The sequence below is a fragment of the Anolis carolinensis genome, chromosome 5, assembly GCF_035594765.1.
Source record: "Anolis carolinensis isolate JA03-04 chromosome 5, rAnoCar3.1.pri, whole genome shotgun sequence".
In the NCBI taxonomy this organism is placed as follows: Eukaryota; Metazoa; Chordata; class Lepidosauria; order Squamata; family Dactyloidae; genus Anolis; species Anolis carolinensis.
In genome coordinates, this window is record NC_085845.1 from 185,403,660 (window position 1) to 185,419,505 (window position 15,846).

The 15,846-nt window shown below is 42.7% G+C and overlaps 1 protein-coding gene across 1 annotated transcript in view; it reads left to right on the top strand.

Moving 5' to 3' along the window:
- Positions 1-15,846, top strand: part of tmtc1 (transmembrane O-mannosyltransferase targeting cadherins 1) — a 203,935-nt gene that overhangs the window by 92,167 nt on the left and 95,922 nt on the right. The window lies entirely within an intron of this gene.

A 15,846-nucleotide genomic window follows, 5' to 3' on the forward strand; every position in this document is an offset into this window, starting at 1 on the left:
TATGCATGTGCTCTTGTGCGCAGTTGGAAGATGTTTTACACAGAATAAATTTATAGAATGTATCGCTGGTTTGTTTATTTTGTTATCGGTGGCTTTTTAAAGCGAGAATAATTTGTTGCTGACTCTTGTGGTTTGGATAATTGCGTTGTCAAAAAACATGCACAATGCTGGTAAATGGCATGTAAAGTTATGGAGGTTGGTGGCTCGGTTTTGCTTGCTAAATATGATATTTCGAACTCAGGATGAACACGGGCTGATGACTTTGAGATGTTTTCTTTCTCATTTCAGTTTTGCTTAGGTTACTCTTGGCATGGGGCCAAGTGCCATTTCGCGAGAGAGAAACGTGGCCGAGAATGCAAGAGCAGTTTTCCACTATTAATTTGTTTGCTTGTTTCAGGAAATGAACACGGCTCTTGTGCCTTAGTTTTCCCTTGGTCCGTTTCCGATGTATACTTTCTCGTAACAAGGAAGCCCTTGAAGGTTTCATTTCCCAATATCCAGCATAGTCAGTCTAATTAAACCTGTTCCCAGAAGTTCTCTTTATTTCCTGCATGTAGGTCATAGTTCTTGCCAGGGGATATGTAATTTCATTCCAGTTCATAAAAGGCAAAGAGATATTCCAAGAAAGACTGCTCTTTTAGTAGTTCATTTTTCTCTTTTGTGTCTTTTTAATGTGCAGGTTTAATTAGATAAAAATAATCATTTTACTATATAATAAAATATTACATAGATGCATGAATGGATGGGTATAGAACCTGGAAGAGCTGAAATAAAGATCCACGAAACCTCCAGTATGGTCACTGGATTGATTATTTTTTATCGTGTCAGAAGTGAATTGAGAATATGCTGCAAGTCACTTCTGGTGTGAGAGAATCATCCGTCTACAGAGACGTTGCCTGGGGTATGCCCGGATGTGTTACCTTCTTGTGGGGGGCTTCGCTCATGTTCCCACATGGAAGCTGGGGCTGATGGGAGCTCACCCCGTCTGGTGGATTCGAACCTCCAACCTTCAGGTCTTCAGGCCAGCAGGTCAGGTTCAGCCGACATAAGGATTTAACCCAATGTACCACTGCATTTGGTGTGAATGCTGTGAATGCTAAAATAAATATAACAAGCATTGGATTTAGTTGGGTATTGAACACTATGTTCAATAGGGCTTACTGTCATGTAATTGTATATAGGATTTGAACATGTTTAAACGAAGTTATGAGTTTTCAGTGCTGTGATTTCCCAAACTGACATTATATGGTGGTTTATTCCAAGGAAAAATACAATACGGAAGGAGGGGAGACCTGGTGAAGAGCTCTATGTATACTTCCCTCAATGGGTCAGAATTGTTTCTCTGTTTGTTCTAGAAAAGAACTTATCAAAATTGCAACAATCTTCTTGTTTGGAGTGAAGAAAATTTGAGATTAAAAAAATGAGTATGGGAGAAATGGAAACTGACAGATTTGTCCCTCCATAGACTGGAGTTTGAATGTTTAATTCTTAAAACATTTGGTCCTGAGTCCCTGGGCATTCAATCAGGGTCGTGATGACTTTACACCACTTTTGTTTGAAAAGCCCTTTTCTTAAAAAGCTACATAGCAAGCAGGTACAAAACAGTGCCTTCCACACTGGAACTAGCTGTATCTTTTGAAATTCTTTTAAGTAAGTAAGTAAGTAAAAGTTTATTTGTATACCGCCCTCTCTCCCGAAAGGGGCTCAGGGCGGTTTCCAATATAAAATCAGCATAAAACATTGTACAATAAAACACTGAAAACACTATAAAACGCTATAAGAATTAAAAACAAAAACAAAACATAAAAATTGACTAAAACAATAACATAAGCAGAAGGAATATAATCACTCAAATAATATATGAATCTGCAAAGAAAAAAGAAAAAAGACCACTGGGATGGAGGAGAGGATGGCCTGGAGGGATCACTAGAACTAAAATACAATGTTATATTCTAAGATGCTTTGGGGAGGAATATAGGAATATAGTGCAGTGTTTCAAGTCAAAGAGAAGGCCTGTGCAACTACTATAGCTATGGGCTCGGTTATCCAAAGGTGCAGCGGAAGAGCCAGGTTTTAAGCAGTTTTTTGAAGGAAGCCAGGGTGGGTGCTTGCCGGATCTCCTCCGGAAGGGAATTCCAGATCCGGGGAGCAACAATAGAAAAGACTCTGATTTTTGAAGGATTTACAAAAGTATTACTAATGTCTTTCTGCGTGAGAAAGAAAGAACCCGTAGTTCTCACAATGAATGTGTGAGAGAGTGGAGTTGACAGTTTTTCCATCCTTGCTGCTAAACATAGTCTTCTGGACGCTAGGTCTCATCACATCAGTCCAATATACAGCTGTATAGTTTTTCTCCCTTAAAAATTGAGATGCTGTTATGCAACTGCAGGATCCCCTCCACCCCTGCCATACACATGTCTTGTCTTGTCTTGGAGACATATAGGCAGCCCCCAAGTTACGAGCAAGATAAGTCCTGCATGTCTGTCCTTAAGTTGAATTTGTATGTAAACCGGAATAGGTACATTTTTAGGTGTAACTCCAGCCTATCTGTCTATAAGCTTTGAATAGAATAGGGAAGGGTTAACACCCCTGTGATATTTGTTTTGCTGCCTGTGGCCCTGTTTAGAAGATTTCGCCTCCCTTTCTGTCCCTGTGATCAAAGGATTTTGAAAAATTTAGCTACTGCTGGAAACAAGGATTGGTGATAAAGCTTAAGTAGAGACACCTTTTCTGCATGATAACTCTTCCAGGAGTTAGTTTCCCTTTCTAGGGGTAGATTTCTCTCACTCTCATGTTGTCTCACCCCTGTTCTTAACTATGTAAGTTTAAAGGTAAAGGTTTTCCCCTGACATTAAGTCCAGTCGTATCCGATTCTGGGGGTTGGGGTATCATCTCCATTTCTAAGCTGAAGAGCCGACGTTGTCCGTAGACACCTCCAAGGTCATGTGGCCGGCATGACTGCATGGAGCATTGTTACTTTCCCGCCAGAGCAGTATCTATTGATCTACTCACATTTGCATGTTTTTGAACTGCTAGGTTTGCAGAAGCTGGGGTTAACGGCGGGTGCTCACTCCACCTCCTGGATTTGAACCTGTGGCCTTTTGGTCTGCAAGTTCAGCAGCTCAGTGCTTTAACACGCTGTGCCACCAGGAGCTCCTCTTAACTATGAGTCGTTTGTAAATCAGATGTTTGTAACTTCGGGACTGCCTGTATAGAGATGGCTCTCTGTATTCACGGATTATGTGTTAAGAGAATCCACAGTTTGAAAGCCACCTCCACCCAGATCCGAAAGGCAAACCTTGATTTTTCCATTTTAAATGGGGATATTGTTTTCCTCCGCCAATGTATATCAATGGATTTTGGTGTCCATGGGCGGTCCTGCAACAAAACCCCACTGAATAGCAAGAGCTATCAGTAGATGCATTTTTATTTTGCCAGGCATTTGGAAGTCAGAGGAATTCTGTTGTTTTTCTGTTGTTTTTCCAATCAAATGGGTTTCCGTTTATTGGTTTTATGTCATTTTCACACGTGAACATCCAGGAGTGAAAGCAGCTACAGAATCATGTAAATTATAAAAGTTAATAGCTTACAGTTTCTTAGATTAAAAACTCTAGCCTGCGTTTTTATTACTTTCTTCTTTTTGGACAGCATGGAAACACATATGGGTTGGCAAAGGACCGAGAGACCCCCTCTGCCATCCGGCTGTGTTTCTCCGCTGCTCCTAAGGAACAAGAGATTTTCTTCCTTTATGGCAAGAATGGAGATCAAGCAGAGTGGTACAGAGGGTCGGAGCGATCCGCTTCTTCTCCACCAGCAACTCATTATCTTGCATTGAATTTCTATGCACCCTATGTGATGAAGTAAATTATTAAAACTGCAGGGCTGGATTATCCATGGTTTAGTCGGTGCAATTACTCTGAGCTCCTCACTGGCTCAAGGCTGAAGGTTGAAGGAAAAAGGTATAAAAAAGGTATAGCTTGCTTCATCTTCTTGCCTTCGCTCCTGGTGTTTCTCAAGTCGCTCCTGACACGAAAAAAATCTTCCCTAGTCACTTCCTGAATATCCCAGCATTTCTGTTATTATCAATGCTATGTGGGTTACTTGAAAAATCGTAGGAAATTGAATGACATCAGATTGCTAGCTTCACAGAAATTGTAGGACTGGGAATGAGTTAGTACAAACATTTTTTGTGCACAAAAATGCACTGTTTTTTGGAGCTGCTCTAGGAGCCCAGGCATTTTAATGATGTTTTTGACTAAATTGCAGGCTGGTCCAATTCACTACATACCTTTCTAGTCTTGGTGTCAAAAGACTTTGCACAGTTAATACCTAATGATTCACATACTACAGGATGAATATCCCTTTTCCAAGATGGTAGGGAGCAGAAGTATTTTGGAGTTATTTGGATTTTGTAATACCAGTGTTTGCATATATATACACAATAAGATATCTTGGTGTTGGGACCCAAGTCTAAACACAAAATTCACTTACATTTCATATACAGTGTTCCCTCACTTATCGCTGGGGTTAGGTTCCAGGATCACCCACAATAAGTGAAAATCCGCAAAGTGGGATGTTATATTTATTTTAATATTTATACATTATTTTAGTAGTTATACACTATTTTAAGTCTTTATCAACCAATTGTGTGTTGATAAATTGCCTCCTTCTCCTCCCGTTGCCGCTTGGGCTCCTTTTATCTCCTTTTGGCTTCTCCTTCCTCCCTTCCTTAGGCTGTAAATTGTAATTTTTTGATTTATAATAGTCTTTTACAGTTTATTGAAAAACTGCGAAACGGCGAATCCGCGAAAAGTGAACTGCGAAGTAGTGAGGGAACACTGCACATCTTATACATATAGCTTGAAGGTAATTTTGTCCACAATATTTTGAATAATTTTGTCCATGAAACAAAGTTAATGTACACTGAACCACCAGAAAGCAAAGGTTTCATTCCCTCACCCATCCATATGAATGGTTTTTGATTTTGGAGTATTTTGGATTTTGGAAATCCAGATAAGGGATGCTCAACCTATACAAATCTTCTTTCTTCTTTCCTTATTTTGCTTTTTCACCCCCCACTCCCTGCATCAAAGGCATTACAAGGTGAGTGGGCTATTTATCGAATCCCATTTTACCCTCCGGAAGCTGCCTTCATTTTCATAAAAGACACATTTCGAATAAATCCTTCTTTGACTATCCCGAGGGCCAGCTTGATTTCCTGACACCTCTGCTAAGGTCACTGCTGATGTTCCCGGTGCTTTACAAATGGCGTTTTCTAAGTCTATTCAATTAGCATTTGGTTCGGGAAAGGATACCAATAACTTAAGAAACACATATGCATGCACACACATTTCTTGGCTGATTAAGAGCTAGCTGTCTTCTTCTCTTCTGTATAAACTATATAACTATCCCATTAACTGGCTTGAAATAGAATAAGAGACTCTAAGATGATTAATTCAACTTCCAGTATTATGCGTTTGGACTCCTACATGAGTAATAAATATTAGGCCAGATACAAGCTTTCAGAGTTATCCTCCTTGGGTTCCATCAAGCTGAGATATTAGGTCAAAGCAGGTGTAAATAATCTGATTCTCACCAAATGTTTTGGGTTCTTGAAAGCCTCGAGAAACATGATGAATGGTTAGCAATTAGGACATCCCTTCCCCATGTCTAGTCTGGATTAAAAATCATTCAACTTTTCAGTTGCTTCTAAACTATATCAGTTTCTCTCTATTCTTCCCACTTTCCCTCTTTGTCCTTGGTTTATTCCAGTTGCTGCAAATTAGTTAAAATGCAAAAAGTAGTTTGCAGACATCTAACTAACCAAGGAGGCAAAGAAAGGGGAGCAATCTTGCTCTTTCCCAGTAGACTTCAGCTAAAGTAAACTGCTGTAGCTTGTCCCAACTTGGTGGTTCTCAACCTGTGGATCCCCAGATGTTTTGGTCTTCAACTCGGGCTGTGGCCCGGGCTGTGGCGCAGCCCGGACTGTGGCGCAGGCTGGAGAGCAAGCCAGCTGCAACCAGCTGCAATGAATTACTCTGACCAGGAGGTCATGAGTTCGAGGCCAGCTCGGAGCCTATGTTTGTCTTGTCTTTGTTCTATGTTAAAAGGCATTGAATGTTTGCCTATATGTGTAATATAATCCACCCTGAGTCCCCTTTGGGGTGAGAAGGGCGGAATATAAATGCTGTAAATAAATAAATAAATAAATAAACTCCCAGAAATCCTAACAGCTGGTAAACTGTCTGGGATTTCTGGGAGTTGTAGGCCAAAACACTTGAGGGGACCCCGCAGGTTGAGAACCACTGTCTTAGCTTCTGAGTACTTTCTCATTAATAACCCTTCTCATCATGACTATACCCTGATATTGCTTGGCCATATGTCCCAGTTTGTATCTGTAAAACATTGCAAGATATGATCATGATGGCTGTAGTCCAAAACATCTGGAAGGTACTGGGTGGCTTATCCTTGGATTAAAGGATAATTGTAGACTATTTTAAACCTTTGCTTGGGACTCCACATCTGGGCCCTCTATGCCAGTATTTTCTGTTGGTCACCATTTGCTAGGGTAAACATAGATGCAGGAACAATGCGGAACTCTGTTGTATTTTGCCCTTAAAACTCATGCAGAATTTAAACTTGTATTTACAAAGTGAAAGACACTACTGAATAATCTTTTAAACTATTTATATTACATGCAGTATTCATATGGTTTTCCCAATGTCTTTCTCAAATCCAATAAATTAACAAAAAAGGCAAAGGTAAAAGGAGATCATTATGGTTCAGAATGCTCCGGCGCCAGTTGGTTTTAAATGTGCTTCTAGCCATTGGATGACTTGTGAAGTGTTTTAGGAATACAAAAATTGAATATGTCAGTTGCTCACATGTGTTAAAACAATTGTTTAGTCTAGACAGAATAGAAATATTTTAATAAATAGATAAAATTCTCCACAAAACTTGTTGACCAGATAAAACTGTGTTGGGGCAGACTTTAGGAGTCAGTTATTAAAAGTAGATTGTAGATAGCCGCTCTGAGTTTCTCAATGAGGGAGAGAGGGAGGAGTAGAAAACAAAGTAAATAAACAAAATAAAACAAATGAAACTACTTGCTAGTTTCGTTTGATAAACATTGCTGTTGTTTGTGACTTTTTAAACAAAAAGAGGCAAATGCTATTTAAATAAGTACAATTTACTCATGTTTCAATGTTGGATTGGCCCTTTAACTTTGCTACAACCTTCAGAGGCTAGTTGTGTTAAGATTGGCCGTATTAACGTATCTCCTCTAGTATTTCAATACGTTTGTTGCTTTGTTTTATTATTTAATGTTAAGGTTAAGGTAAAGGTTTTCCCCTGACATTAAACCTAGTTGTGTCTGACTCTGTGAGTTGGTGCTCATTTCCATTTCTAAGCCAAAGAGCCCGCATTGTCCATAGACACCTTCAAGGTCATGTGGCCGGAATGATGGCATGGAGCGCTGTTACCTTCTCACTGGAGCGGTATCTATTGATTTACTCACATTTGCATGTTTTCGAACTGCTAGGTTAGCAGAAGCTGGGGCTAACAGCAGGAGCTCACCCCCGCTCCCTGGATTCAAACTGCCAACCTTTCAGTCAGCAAGTTCAGCAGCTCAGCGGTTTATCCCGCTGCGCAATTGGGGGGCTCCAGGCTTTAATGTTACTGGTCGTAAGTTGCCCTTATATTAAACAAAATATAGTTTAAAACAAAGAAACACGGTAATTATTATTTTACAAAATGATAGCCTCGTATTGTCTATTATAGGTTTAGCTGGTAAACTCTTTCATATGCACTGAAAGCAAGAGAAATCCCAAATGTCCAAATGTATGGTTATAGTATTTGAGCAAAGGCTATACATGTATTATCCAAAGGTTGCATGTCCCAGGTGGATGGTAATTTATGAGATTTTGGAGACATGTGAATTTTTTCACCAATGTTATGTCACCCTTAATATCTAAAGAAAAGCCTAAGTGTTAGGAAGTCAGTTGACCATAATATTGTATGTGAAATCTGAAATATCAAAAGAAAATGTCTAATTTTCAAACCTAGAGCTGATTTAGAACCTTTAACAAATACACAATGAGTTGCTTAGTTATCACTGGTTGTACTGTAATGAAAAATGTATATTAGTCCAAAACCCCATATTTTCCAGCAGTGAGTTTCCTCCAGATGTTTAAAGCCAGTGGAAATTGGTCATTTGTTCAGCCATTCTTTTATGAACAACTATTTCTTGCAACCTTTTGGCTTTCTGTTGAAAACTCCATCTAGCCACCGCGGCAAACGTTCTTACTTGATGCCCAATAAAACTAAGTAGATGTGACAATGAATTGCTAAGAGGCTAGAAATGTGAAACTGCCTGGGTGTTATTTTTATGGCCACTTTTTAGTCTGTACTGCATTGCTAGAGCATTTTATAGGACTCAGACTGATAGAAATACTGCGACGCTGTTCTCTAGTGGCCTGAACACACCCAGATAGGCACAGGGCTTGTCTACATGGATAAAGAAAATTCTGTTTGGCACCATATTTTCCTGGTTTACATTGACCTTTGTAGTGATCCCATAAATGCCAGACACATCACACACATTTTACTGAGATTGCTATAACCAGACACACATTTTCCCTAGTGGGAACTCACCTTGCTGTTAAGAGATGGTCCAGGTTTCCAATTCTTTGCATTATTTTTGGCCACACAGCCATGGCCACTCCATGATGGGGGGCATCATGCATGCAAATATGTATTGTCTGTTAAGCAGGAGTGTACTACTATTGATATACAGATATGTAAGTATCCACACACACCTTTTAAAAATTCTACTTGGGAAAGAACCACTTCCTGACAGGAATGATCACCTCCCACCAACCAGTTCCCCCAAACCACAGACTCCCCTCATCAACGGCACAGCTAAGTGTCCAAGTCGGCGGATCCTCTGGATTAAGGGTGGTGCTGCTGAACGCCAGGTCTATCAACGGAAAATCGGCTATTATCCAGGATTTGATCCTGGATGAAAAAGCAGACCTGGCGTGCATAACGGAGACCTGGTTGGACGAAGCAGGGGGGGTTAATCTCACCCAGCTCTGTCCTCCTGGGTACTCCGTGCAGCACCAGCCAAGATCTGGAGGACGGGGAGGCGGGATCGCAGTGGTCTATAAGGAGTCCATCCCCCTGACCAGGTGCCCTATCCCACAGTCAACCTCGTTCGAATGTCTCTACCTGAGAGTGGGTGGCCAGGACAGGTTAGGGATTCTGTTCGTGTACCGTCCACCCCGCTGCACTACAGTCTCCCTGCCTGAGCTAGCGGGGGTGGTCTTGGGCCTGGCGTTGGATTCCGAGCGCCTTTGGGTGCTGGGTGACTTCAATGTCCATTCGGAGGCCACCCTTTCAGGAGCAGCTCAGGACTTCATGGCCACCATGGCAGCCTTGGGGCTGTCCCAAGTGGTATCTGGCCCCACACACAGTGCAGGACATACCTTGGACTTGGTTTTCTGTCAGGGATGGGAAGATGATGGAGGTGTGGAGGAGCTGAACATCGCTCCCTTGCCATGGACCGACCATTACCTGCTCAGGTTTAGACTGGCTGCGCCCCCCAACCTCTGCAGGGGTGGAGGACCTATTAAAATGGTCCGCCCCAGGAGGCTTATGGATCCTGATGGATTCCTGACGGCTCTTGGGGAGTTTCCCGCCACTTCGGCTGGCGATTCTGCCGATGCCCTGGTTTCTCTCTGGAATAGGGAGTTAACCAGGGCAACTGACACCATCGCTCCAGAACGCCCCCTCTTGAGTAGCGGAGCTCAACCATCTCCTTGGTTCACTGAGGAGTTGGCAGCGATGAAACGAAAGAAGAGGGGTCTAGAGCGCGTGTGGCGTTCGAAGTGGAATGAATCAGACTGAACACGGCTGTGCCTCTTTCTGAAGGCGTATGCTGCGGCAATAGATGCTGCAAAGAACGCCTTCTTTGCAACTAATATTGCGTCTGCGAAGAACCGTCCGGCGGAGCTGTTTTGAGTTGTTAGAGGTTTGTTAAATCCCACCACTCAAGATGGGATCCCTGACAGCTCGGCAGCTCGCTGTGAAGCATTTGCTCGGTTCTTCGTGGATAAAGTCGCTCTGATCCGCTCTGGCTTCGACGCCATATTAACGGCAGTCTCCGGGGATGTAACACGAGCACCTTCTTGTCCTATTTTGATGGATTCTTTTCAATTAATTGAGCTTGAGGATGCGGACAAGGTGCTTGGAGAGGCGAGGGCCACTACCTGCATCCTAGACCCCTGCCCATCCTGGCTGGTGAGAGAAGCCAGAGGGGGATTGGCCGAGTGGGTGAAGGTGGTGGTGACTGCCTCCCTTAGGGACGGCATTTTTCCAGCGAGCTTCAAATTGGCTGTGATAAAACCGCTGTTGAAAAAGCCATCACTGGACCCCACTCAATTGGATAACTATCGGCCGATTTCCAATCTCCCCTTTTTGGGCAAGGTCGTGGAACGAGTGGTGGCAGCGCAACTCCAGGCATTCTTGGTAGATGCTGATATTCTAGATCCGGCACAGTCTGGCTTCAGGCCAGGGCATGGCACCGAGACAGCCTTGGTCGCCTTAGTCAATGATCTTCGCCGGGAACTGGACAAAGGGAGTGTGTCCTTGCTGGTTCTGCTGGACCTCTCAGCGGCCTTCGATACCGTTGACCACGGTATCCTTCTGGGACGACTCGCCGGGTTGGGCATTGGAGGCACTGTTCTGCAGTGGCTCCGGTCCTTCCTGGAGGGACAATCCCAGATGGTGTCACTGGGGGGACACCTGCTCGGCTCCACAGCCATTGTCCTGTGGGGTCCCGCAGGGGTCAATATTGTCCCCCATGTTGTTTAACATCTACATGAAGCCGCTGGGAGAGATCATCCGGAGTTTCGGGGTAAGATGTCATCTGTACGCAGATGATGTCCAGCTCTGTCACTCCTTCCCACCTGTCACTAAGGAGGCTGTCCAGGTCCTGAACCAGTGTTTGGCCGCTGTGTCGGACTGGATGAGGGCCAATAAATGGAAATTGAATCCAGACAAGACGGAGGTCCTCCTGGTTAGTCGCAAGGCTGAACAGGGAATAGGGTTACAGCCTGTGTTAGACGGGATCACACTCCCCCTAAAGACGCAGGTTCGCAGTCTGGGGGTGATCATGGACTCATCGCTGAGCCTGGAGCCTCAGGTTTCAGCGGTGGCCGGGAGAGCCTTCGCACAACTCCGCCTTGTGCGCCAGCTGCGCCCGTTCCTTGGGAGGTCTGACTTGGCCACGGTGGTCCACGCTCTGGTCACATCCCGGCTGGATTACTGCAACGCACTCTATGTGGGGCTGCCTTTGAAGACGGCCCGGAAGCTCCAGCTGGTGCAGCGGGCGGCAGCCAGGTTAATAACGGGAGCGGCTTACAGGGAGCGTACAACCCCCCTGCTAAGCCAGCTCCACTGGCTGCCGATATGCTACCGAGCCCAATTCAAAGTGCTGGTTTTGACCTACAAAGCCCTAAACGGTTCTGGTCCTGCTTATCTATCCGAACGTATCTCTTCCTATGAGCCCGATAGAACCTTAAGATCTTCCGGGGAGGCCCTGCTCTCGATCCCACCTGCCTCGCAGGCGTGGCTGGTGGGGACGAGGGACAGGGCCTTCTCGGTGGTGGCTCCTCGGCTGTGGAACTCCCTCCCCAGCGATATCTGGCAAGCCCCATCCCTCCTGGGATTTAGAAGAAAACTAAAAACTTGGCTCTGCGACCATGCATTCAGCGAATAAGCTCATTGGCTGTTGTAATCGGGTCGCAAATCTGTAATTGTAGCAGTAGTGAATGACTGAGGATGGTGCAATATCGCTGCTTTGCAGCGTTTTAATTTTTGTATACTTTTTATCATGTTTTTATCATGTTTTTATCATGTTTTAATTGTTTTGTTTTTATAGTATATTTGTTGCTGCCCCTCATGGCAGAATGTAAGCCGCTCTGAGTCCCCTCGGGGAGAAGGGCGGGGTATAAATGCATGTAATAAATAAATAATAATAAATACCATCTGGAAGGCCAGACATATGCCAAAATATCAGGGTTTTCAATAAAATGGTGTCATGGATTGAAGGGTGGAGGACTGGACCCATAAGGAGACCAGGGTCAACTTTGGGACTTTTAAGTTCCTCACCCCAGTATTTCCATCTCATCTGGAATCTCCAATTGTAGATGTATAATTGCACACGAGATATGCTCATTATTTTCAATCTTGGTTGATAAAACTAAGAAAGAGCTTTCAGTCTTAATACAAAGCGGTTCCTCATTTCCATGCAATGCTTGAACACAAGCAGAATTGAAATGCTGACACTTTAGCAAAGCTGTCTACAGCAGCCTTTCATCAGCTTTCTGTCCTTTTCAAGACATACGTGGGACCATGCATTTATTAATCAGAGCCTAAACACTCTTGTATGTGTGAGCATCTGTGTGTCTTTCTCTTCCTTTCATCACAACAACTCTATGAAGAATTGGTTTGATTTTATCAACTTCAATCCTTACACATTCTAATTGTACTTTTGCTGAACAAAATGTTGATAATGACATAATAGAAGTATTCAGATACAAAACTTGAAGTGACAAATTGGATCTAGTAATAAAAAACCCCAAAACAAAACGCACATCACCAACCTAACTTTAGAGTTTCATTCTAAGATGCTATATTGCTTTGATATGTGGAGGGAGATGACAGAATGAGATGCTCATTTGAACTGTACCTATACATGAATGTAATTTTGGAAAAAGATAAAAGAACGTCTTGCTTTTGAGAAGATGGAAGAGAGGGCCAAAGGGAGACTTAAGAAGCCTGAAGCCACATGGGGATTGAAAGGCCCTGTTCCCCTTCAAGACAGATTCAAGGCCTCCTCCTGGGGTTTTCAGTTTAATTTTTAAAGAGTATATTCCTAGCTCTTTTAACTGTGGAGACATGAAAGAAAGAACGAAGGTAGTTCTCTACCAATAGTTCACTGGAATGTAATATAATCTACTGATACATACATTAGGCTAATTATTTGATTCATTTTTCATTTTACCTATTTATGAATATTTGTCTTGCTTTTCAGCCAATAAGGCTCCTCCCATCCCCCCAAATCCAGCTGTATATATCTCTCTCAATGACTGCAAGACACACTCAAGGATGCTTACAATTTTAAAAAAATAAAATCACATTTAAATCTAGCACTGAAAATAAAATTATACTGGTGTCCTTGTGGTTCCAGTTGTATTTGCATAGCATTTCTTTCCTTTGTCCTATGTCTTCTGCAGCATTTATTGAGGGCCTGCTCTGAAGCAAGGAAGTTGGGTCTTGCAGCTGGAAGTAAGACTTCGGGCACTTTCTCGCCATCTCTTTCACAAACACTCTTTCTGTTTCCCCAAAATAGGGTTAATGTTGCAGAGAAGCATTCCTGCATTGAACATTTTTCTCTCCTCCTCAGACCTATAGAATGGTTTATTTGGGGGATTTTTAGAAGCTTCCTTTTACTAGTTTTCTTCTCCTCGTCCTCTGCCTTGGACATAGGGAGTGGGTTTGAACACAGAGCTCATGCAGTGACAAAGCTGTAATTTTGAGCAGTGTCTGATCGTGGCATTTTGAGTTTCCATAAGGTATTACAGTAGCCCCTCTAATTTCATGCATCAGCTCTGCAAAACTGGAAAAAAGTGAATATTTCTAGCCTGTTCCTAATTGTATATAACCTACACACAAAAAGTATATATGTACTGGTGGAGTGGCTGAGCCCAGCTGCATGCATCCTTCATTCACTTGTATGAACAGGAGGGAGAAGGGGATGGCATGGGGTAGTAGGAGTGGGGGAAATGGACATCAATTATATGGTGTTGGCCTGGGCTATGGCGCAGGCTGGTGAGCAGCCAGCTGCCAGCTGCAACAAATCACTCTGACCAAGAGGTCATGAGTTCGAGGCCAGCTCGGAGCCTGCGTTTGTCTTTGTCTTTGTTCTATGTTAAGGCATTGAATGTTTGCCTTATATGTGTAATGTGATCCGCCCTGAGTCCCCTTTGGGGTGAGAAGGGCGGAATATAAATACTGTAAATAAATAAATAAATAAATGACCAGGTCATGAGTTCGAGGCTAGCCTGTGACGGAGTGAGCACTGACCATTAAAATAAAAAATAACCCTGCTCGTTGTTCACCTAAGCAACCCGAAAGATAGTTGCATCTATCAAGTAGGAAATTTAGGTACCACTCATATGTGGGGAGGCTAATTTAACTAATTTACGACACCATAAAAGTCATCCAGCAGCGTTTGGAATGAGGAATGTATCCAAGGACTCGGTGTCACAGTGGATGATGAAGCAGCTGCTCCCCCTGTGGCCGGAATTGAGCATACCTCAGGAAGGTGGAAACTGGAGAAGGTTAAATTGTCTCTGTGTCTCTGTCTCTATGTTCGTATGGCATTGAATGTTTGCCATGTATGTGTACATTGTGATCCGCCCTGAGTCCCCTTTGGGGTGAGAAGGGTGGAATATAAATACTGTAAATAAATAAATAAAATTTAGCCAAAAACTATTTTGACTTTTTTGAAGGTAATTTGGTGGAGGGAATGTGGCACTCCAAAGGCTCATGAGAACAAATGCATCCATCCAATCTCCAACAGTTGTTGTCATGCCTATCTTAGGGGCTCAGTTGAGCGAGTTTGCCATTCTTCCAGTGGCAAGTAAAACATGGCTATACTGGGAGATGCCATACTCCTCCTTCCTGTATTTTTATATGGTTTAAACTTGTTTTCAATCTTTCGAAATGCATTTCTAAAAATATGTAAAAATGGTTATTTGATCAATAGCACTTGTGTCTACTTAATCAGCATTGTGGTCTCTTTAGTGCTGGAGGACACCTGCTAAAACATTAGTTAAAGGAAATCGTGAAACTTAATCTCTTTTACTAAAATCTTGTGTGTATGTGCATATATATTTCAATTTTTCTGGGTATGTTTATTTTAAGTAGTGAAAAAACAACATTTTATAGCCTTTAAACAAATATTATAAGTAACTTTTTATATCCATGGGATTTGATGTTTTTAGGTTGTTCTTTCCAGGATCAGGGCAAATTGCAAAACTAATTTGATTGTCCTGAGTAATGGCAGCAAATAAACGGAATTCCTTGCTCCCAAATAATTAAGGGGATGTCCTGTATGCAAGTGCATTGGGTAGCAAATCAAAGGGAGGAGGGGTTCCCAAGTTTTCGGAGGTCTATGTTTGAAGACCCATGGCTGCTGCAAAATTGTCATTTGGGGAAGATATCACCGCGATAATTGCAGGGCCACTGTATTATTGGATCAGCAGCCACTGAAATCGGGAGTAAACATGCTAATGTGAAGTGTCATTTAACATTAAATTTTGGGCTTAAGAAATTCTTTGGGTTTACAGTAGATCTAATTTCTGCTATTAGTGGCTTGTCTGTCTCTCTGTCTTAGCCCAATGAGCTGTAGTATGGGGATAACACTCATTTCGGAGCTGAGGACTGCAGAGGCAATGCTGCAGTTCTAATATTACACCAATGTGTGGCTGGTGTTAGCCATAGTTGAGCTCTGGTTGAGCAGTGACTGCCTACTTTCATTTTCCAGTACTTAACTTCATAATTGCACTCCAGAGAGTAGTAGTATCTTGTGACAGAGCAATGGTCCTAAGCGATTTCCCAATGGCGTGTAAATTCAGATGTAACAGTTAACATATGTTAAGGTATTCTGCTATCTTTAAAGGCTACTTTGATGAACTGATTTGACAGCCCCTCTCATACTTTGCCATAGATTGACTATCACTCCTTTTTCTCCTGCTGTTTATCGGTACGCACCTGCTT